Below are 7,054 nucleotides of genomic sequence, written 5' to 3'. Positions count from 1 at the left end.
GAAACATATTCATGCGTTTATTACAAGCAGAGTTGATCACTGTAATGCTCTTCTTACTGGACCTCCTAAGAAAACAATACATTTTCTACAACTGGATGCCTGGATCCTAATCATAACCAAAAAAGAGCTCATATCACCCTAGTTTAGAAGCCGCACTGGCTACCTGTATCATTCAGCGTAGATTTTAAAGTTCTGCTACTAGTTTTTAAGGCTCCAAATGACCTTAAAGCACCTGTGTACCTCAAAGAATGTCAGTCTGTGTTCTAACACGTGATCTTAGATCTGCTGATACCAACCTTTTGCAAATGTCTTCTGTAAGATGCAGAAAACATGGAGAGGCCTCTTTTAGTTAAAATGCTTCTAAACTGTGGAACTCAATTCAACCTATATTAGACAGTCTCTTTAGTGTTTCTTTTTAACTTGATCTGTCAGTGTTTTGTTGATTACTGTAAAACATTATCATCTGTCTGTAAAGAACTTTGAGCTGCCACCAGTATGAAAAGTGCTCTATAAATAAAGATATTATTATTACATTATTATTATAACAAGAGAGGCAGGACTGGAAGATGATTGAGGATTCAAGATTGTGTGAAGAAAGATCAATAACAGTTGATATGCAGAAGCACCCACATGAAGGTCTAAATCATGGTCTATGATCAAGGTCTAAAGGCCCAAATTATAAAACGGTAAGATTATGACAACAGAAAAGACTGATAGCTTTACCAGTGAAGTGGTTGACAGCTTTTACCTGCTCGGATCATTTATGCTTGGAACGGTTGGAAGTAAAAAGAAGAGGACCGCCAGCCACAAGATTGATGGAGGCAATCAGGGGAATCATGAACAAGCCATTAAGAAGACTAAACACCCAAACAGAAGACATGATATTCTGGCAAAACACTATCCATCTGGTTCCCAGGAGTCAGAATCAATTTGATGGCACTGGAAATTTGATACAAGGGTAACACTTTATTTGGAGTCGTCCTTTGTAGATGATTAATACATTCTTAACAGAATATCAGTAACACATCAACAACATATCAGTGAAGTAGCAGCAGTGAAGCACCTGAATACTTTAAAGTAAATATCTTGTAGATGTACTGTTGATACATTACTTACATTAAGTAGATGTAGTGTTAATATGTTACTTCTATTATGTAAAACCTAATCTTACCCAACCTTACCCAAAACCCAACCCTCACCCTGGCCCTAATTCTAATCCTAACCCTAACCTCAACCCAAAACCTAACCCTGGCCCTAATCCTAACCTCAACCTTAACCTCAACCCAAAACCTAACTCTAACCCTCACACATTTCTGACATGCTACTGAGAATCCGTTAAGTGTTTGTTTCATCTAAAAACTAGATAACAAACCAGGCTTTTTTCAACAAACCTGGCTAATTTTCATCAATTTCAGTTCCACGAAAGAAACTAATCTCCACTCGGTTACCATGACAACATTTGCTTTTGGACAAACCAGCTCCATACCAGGCTAAATTTGAGGTTTGACATAGCCTGATCAATTCTACTGGACAAGCTGTGTGATGTCATAGGCTTACCAGGTTAAAACACCACTCTAGAACAACATTCTGCCTCAGTACTGACCATTATACAGCTGCATACAGAGCATACTATATTTAACACTTTATTATGAATATAATGCGAGGCCTAAGATCTGACAAAAGCCAAATATGAACAAGTATGGCTTAATGAACTAATATAGAGAAGTTATAAAAAGTCTTTAAGTGCCCAAAGGGACTTAAGTTATAGGTTTTTCAGGGTTAACATAGTAGATGCCCAAAATATTAGTGACTATTGCCTGTGTAAAAAGATCCCCAGGTGTTTCTGTCCATCTGTGAGAAGACAGTTCAACACTATGAGTCTGAAAGGATGTGTAGCTGCCAAGAAGCCCTCACTGAGAAAAGGAAATAGACTAACAAGAGGAAAATTTGCATATCAAACCAAGAAGCTGCTGGTGTCCAGACCTCAACATCAGTGAATGTGTTTTGGATTATTTGGATTGTGAAAAGCACTTCTAAGGCTGAACCTTCGGAGGTGTGGAAAAATATCCCTGCAGATTTCTTTAAAAAACTGAAAGCAAGTCGCCTGAAAAGAATGGAAGCTTTAGTAAAGGTGAGTGGACACACTAAATACTGAAAAATATGGTATTGCTTGTACTTGTTAAGGCTTCAGTGTAATTTTAATTGCAATTTTTTTTGTAAAATACATTTTAATACCTTTTTTTTTCCTGACGCTAAAAAATGCATAACTTTTACATTTTGAATTAAAGTTTAAAAAATAAAGGGTGGTCTTTGACTTCTGTACAACAAAACCTCCTACACTAACATATGATCGAAGAAAAATGTCACATTCTTTATTCTAACAATACATCAAGCAGCTTTTACTTCTTTATAAACTCTTTATGTAACCGTCCTGACTGAGTTCATCAAGCCTTCAGGATCTGATTAGAGCTGCAGTAAAACTGAGCGATCATCAGCAGGAGCTAATAAAGAATCGGTCAGTTGGACAACACTATTGCAGATAATTTAGTCAAACCACTTTGGTGTTCGTCAAACACATTACTGTACGTTGGAAAACAGCATTTTCAAGTTTGTTAAGTTAGTGTTGCTTCTAGGCCTTTTGCTCTGTAGTGTATGTTTGGTTTTTGGAGTAAAACTCCAGATGTTTGGCAATAACCAAACAGCAGCACCAATACGTTCAAGGATGACCTATAATTTGGTCTTTGATTACTACTTGCTGTGGTAGTGCATGGTCAAAATGTGCTCCTCAGTGCAATAATGCTACAATGACAGACATTAAAGATAACATGAAATCACAGTGGAGAGACTAATAACAGTAATTTTTCATAATCATACCTCACAGAGGCCAGAGACCCCCCTGGCCTCTGCGATGTATGCCTCTTCCATGTTACCCCCTCCCCGTGTGTTTCGTGTTGGGGTAGCGCTGGGCTGGGCATTTCACTGCCTCTGTTCCAAGTGCCAAGTAGAAGTGTTCTAAATAAAAGAGCATTAGCCTGTACGCGCTATGTTGTCCAGTTCTTTTTCCTTCGAATCTATTCAATCAGCCAAGACATGTCTGGTGTCTGAGTTTTGCACTAGAACTATGTCGTTAATGCAGCTACACTCTTAACAAACATGGCTCTTCAAGGGTTCTTTAGCAAAGAAAAATTATTTATAGAACCATGAACACTCAAAAAACCCTTTCCATTATTAAAGTGGTTCTTTGCATTATGAAAGCGTTCTTCAGATTGATGGAGAATGTGTTGTATAGAGTTCTATATAGAACCTTTTTGAAAAGGTTCTATATAGCACCCAAAAGGGTTCTTCTTTTGTTACCATGTCAAGCTTGTTACAATAGAAGATCCCTTTTGGGAGCTATATAGAATCATTTACAGAAAATAAGGCTACATTCAGTTCTTCAAGGGTTCTTTAGTAAAGAGAATGGTTCTAGATAAAACCATGAACACTCAAAGAACCTTTTGTATGATTAAAGGGTTCTTTATCATTCGATGTAGAACAATTTTCTTCACTAAAGAACCCTTAAAGAACCATCTTTTTTAAGAGTGAAGCTTGACATTTTAACAATAGAAGAACTCTTTTGAGTGCTGTACAGAACCATTTTCAAAAAGGTTCTAAAAAGAATCATTTACAGAACATTCTCCATCAGTCTGAAGAACTCTTTTATGATGCAAAGAACCATTTAATCATACAAAGGGCTCTTTGAGTGTTCATGGTTCTATATAGTTCTTTACTAAAGAACCCTTGAAGGACCATCTTTTTTAAGAGTGTATGGCTGGCTGTACATGAATGCATGCAACTTGTTGCCCACAACATAAATTCCATGCAACTTTTCTATTTAAAAATTCTAATAAAATATAAAATGTAATATTATAAGATCTATAGGCTTTAATACATTGAGGCTTATATCAATAATATATTGAGTTTTTTTAATCTGTTGTGTATATTAAGCCTTTGAAAATGAATGTTTAGTGGTCATTACAGTTATAGCCTACTTAGTGCCTCACTTATCCCGTCTTAGAGGCACATCAAGTTAATCGTGGAGCACATTTTAGTTTCCCTGTCTAGCAATGTAAATCACGATAACAGCAGGCTAAAGGAGAATAAACAGTGGCACAAACAGCCGTTAAATAGCTGTTAGCACTAGCTGGCTAGTTAACGCAGCTGTTCACAGAAACATTACCAAAACTCATGTATGTTGTTATGGCTCAAGAAACCTTGATTCAGTCGAGGGGTAAGGGGTCGAGGGGGTCTTCTTTTCAAACCACCCAATAAACTGTCGTCTGCTTTTTTTGTTGTCCACTAATCTGGTAAAATCAGTGATTTGAAAGTATGTCGTTTGGCATGATCACATGATGTGCAATCACCGTTTTGATTGGCTGTTCCATGAAACTTGTTTGTAACTTAGTTGTTATGCAACTCAAATGCAATTTAGCTTCATGTAGGTTTAAAGTTGCATGAAAGTTTCACCATGTAAAGCCAGCCTAACATGTAATAGAAGCTTGTAGTCACTGATTAGCATTCCTAAATCTTTATACAGCAGCTATCTTGAAGACAGAATTCTGTTCATACTTTTTGTCCATTTTTTAGATAATAGTATGTCACACAGCTCAACACGGTTTGAGGCAAATGTGACGATAATTTATACATGTAGTTCATGCAATGCTAATTGGCACTGCTTGTAGCTCCAGTGCAACACTAAACGAACATATTCAGACACCAAACATTTTGGCTGATTGACTACATTTGAGGAAAACTGCATTTGATTTTTGGCTGATCTCTTGAATATCATGTTAGTAGCATGTTGTTGCTACTACTATAGTTAGACTTTACATGTACGGACATCTACACTTAGAGTTATAGCGCAGAACACATGGATCTGCTGTTCCTTTAAGAACTCAGTGAAGGTGAAGGTAGGTGGGTGGTCGGTGCACATGCTGAGAACACGATGGTGAATAAACAGCAAGAATTCAACCTTCCAGTTAGAGTGTTCCTGGGGAGGGAGGGGGGTGGGTAGCAGGCATGTGGTGGGATGAGAGGATTTGGAAAGCGTTTATTCCTGAGGCACTCGGAGCACTCAGGAGAGCCAAACTTTCATGCCCTTTATACCCTCCTTTCTGCAGTAAAATATAAGGAGGTTTAGTTTTTCTTACAGCAAATGTTTGAAGGACAGCAATTGCGCCATTCTTGGCTGTAGAGTCACATAGTTCAGGATGCATAATTAATTAACAAATTGATTGATTGACCTCTACTGCCCACAAGTGCATTCTTTCATAAAGCCTGTTGCTACAGGGTGTTGACAAAAAATGCCATTCGCCCTAATGAATTTAGGATGGAGTTTAGATTCAGTACATAGCAGTGAACAGTGGGCAGTGGGCAGTGGACAGTGCTGTTGTCCCTAATGAAAAGTAGTCAGGCTGGAAACGACAATGAATTTGCCACCAGGCTAATGTTAGCTCGATTACATGACAAAAAACTACACCTGATCTATCTTACCAGTGCCACCTTTCCCACAAATCCAAAATGAATAACATTTGAAATTATTAACATAGTCTAAATTTCTGCACTGTGACAGCCAAGTTGCATGCTACAATTTTTCATTTGTTTGAATGGTACTTTTCCTAACATTCTGTATGGCTTTCCACCCTAGCTACAGCAAAGAATGGAGAAAGAAGTTATGGGCAGAGCATGGTCAGATCAATAGAACTCTGAAGGCGTGATGCTGAATACATTTTGTATTCAGCATCAAGACCAGAATCAAAATATGAATATTGCTACATGCAAGCAAACAAGCCTGCAACTTCTGGCAACTTCACCAAAATACAAGCCAGCAAGCTTTGCCAAGTGTGGTGGTTGAGTGGTTGTCTACAGTTTGAGGAGCTGGTGGTGTTACACACTGTTACAAATAAAGATGCTGTTCAGGTACATTTTTCATTCATCAAGGTACAAACAATGTAAATGTTCCCTCAAAGGTACAACAGTGGTTATAAGGTCCAGTTGTGTACCTTAAATAAGTTTTTCCAGGTGAAAAGTACATATTTGTACCTTTTCATAACCTAATATTTTAAAACAGAGCAATAAAATAAAAAGCCTGGAGACGAGACGGGGTGTGTGGAGTCAGTACAACTTAGAAAATATAATTTCAATGGATTATGGTACAATTATGTTCCCTGACTAAAGGTACTGAGATGTAGCCTTGAGGGTCCCACCCCAGTGACAAAAGGGGTACTGCCTCAGTGACAGTTTAGTACCTTTATTTCTGAGAGTATTTAATAGTGCCAAAGCACAGTAGACATAATTTCAATGTGTGGGCATATTAGCCTGCTTTTAGCACATCCATGTGTATGCAAAGGTTTGGGCACCCCTGACAAATTACATCATTGTCCAAGTGAAAAGAAGTGGCCATCTTTTTAGTATAAATCAAATGAAAATATGACACATTTCTGTAAATGCACAATTATTGTTCATTTGCTGAATTTAGCATGTTAGAAAAAACAAAACACATTACTAGTTCAGAAATGTTCTTAGATTGTCTTTTATTCACATTCTCATGTTTGAGATCTACCCACAGGTTTTCACAATATTCAAGTCTGGGGACAGTGAAGACCATTTCAAAATCTTAATCTTTTGTTTCTCAAAGTAGTTCAAGGTTGATTTTGATGTTTTGGATCAATGTCTTGTTGTCATATCCACCCTCTTTTCTTTTTCAGATTCTTCACTGACTGAAGGACATTAACTTCCAGGATTTGTTGATGTTTAGAAGAATCTTTGGTCTCACTTTATTTGGATAGTCCACTATAGTCCCCTGTAGATTATCTACAGATGTACAAATTGTTAGCAAACTGATCTGTTGATTCTAAACAGTGGGAGGGTTAGAGTTAGGATTTGAACCAGGGTTAAGGTTGGGTTTAGGTTTTGGGTTGAGGTTAAGGTTAGGGTTAGGATTAGAGCCAGGTTTAGAGTTAAAGAAAATGATGGTCAATTTAGTAGATAGTTAGTTAAATGTAACTTGAAAGTA

The sequence above is a fragment of the Colossoma macropomum genome, unplaced genomic scaffold, assembly GCF_904425465.1.
Source record: "Colossoma macropomum unplaced genomic scaffold, Colossoma_macropomum, whole genome shotgun sequence".
NCBI classification, from domain to species: Eukaryota; Metazoa; Chordata; class Actinopteri; order Characiformes; family Serrasalmidae; genus Colossoma; species Colossoma macropomum.
Note: the sequence above shows the minus strand (reverse complement) of the source record.